Raw genomic sequence first — 956 nt, 5'->3', positions numbered from 1 at the left:
GTTGACATTTGCTCATTTGGGGGCCGGGGGTACCTTTAAGACTCATGATCGATATGACTTGGCAGTGTTACTGTTTCTAAAATGTGTGACTGTCTGTGTTTTCAGTTTGGTTTCCTATGTAACATGTAGAAAAAAATGTGACATATCTGTCTTGCACAGGAAACTCTCATAACATCCATTTTCTTATCCACTTATTCAAATTAAGTTTGTTTAGGGAGCAGGAGCTAATTTTAGCTGTAACACCGTGAGAGGCGCAGTACACCCTGGATAGGTCGCCTGTCTAAAGCAGGGATAACACAGAGAGACAGCAACAGACTCTCACATACACGCATTCAGCTTGAAACCACCAATTAACCCAACAAGCTAGAGAAAGCCCACGCAGGTCCCAGACAAACAGGAAGTTCAAACTAGGGACCTTGTTACTGTGGGGCAACCATTTCGCCATGAGAACAGGCATAGGAACAAATTTCAGAGGTAGTCATTTTAGACATTTCTTTGATTGTTTTTTTTTGTTTGTTTCATTATGAAGTTGCTGGCACAAAGTCAAGCAGTACGAAAAGTAAATCCTATTAAGCTTTGTGAATTTATCAATTTTATTTCTTTCTAGAATAAATTTTTATGTAAAAGTGTAATCTGCACATACCTCAAACACATAACCACAAGGGGAGCAGATAGATATAAATGGTAAAATCTTAGGTCAGACTGAGGACTTCCAAGGTGAATAAATAAAACATAAATAAAAGGTACAAAGGTTACAAAACTTAAACGAGACAAAAATATGAATCGTTTCATTGAAGACACTAAAAACAAGGCAAACTTTTGTAGGTTCATCAGGTAAATATGTGTTCATGTGTTGGGTCCAGTGATTTCAAGCGTAAGTAGCCTAAAATAGCTTTAAGGCTCACAGAGAAGTGAGGGTTACTTAATAACGGATATTACTGAGGTTTTGACACTCA

Source organism: Oreochromis aureus, linkage group 12, assembly GCF_013358895.1.
Source record: "Oreochromis aureus strain Israel breed Guangdong linkage group 12, ZZ_aureus, whole genome shotgun sequence".
NCBI classification, from domain to species: Eukaryota; Metazoa; Chordata; class Actinopteri; order Cichliformes; family Cichlidae; genus Oreochromis; species Oreochromis aureus.
This window is presented reverse-complemented; position numbering follows the sequence as displayed.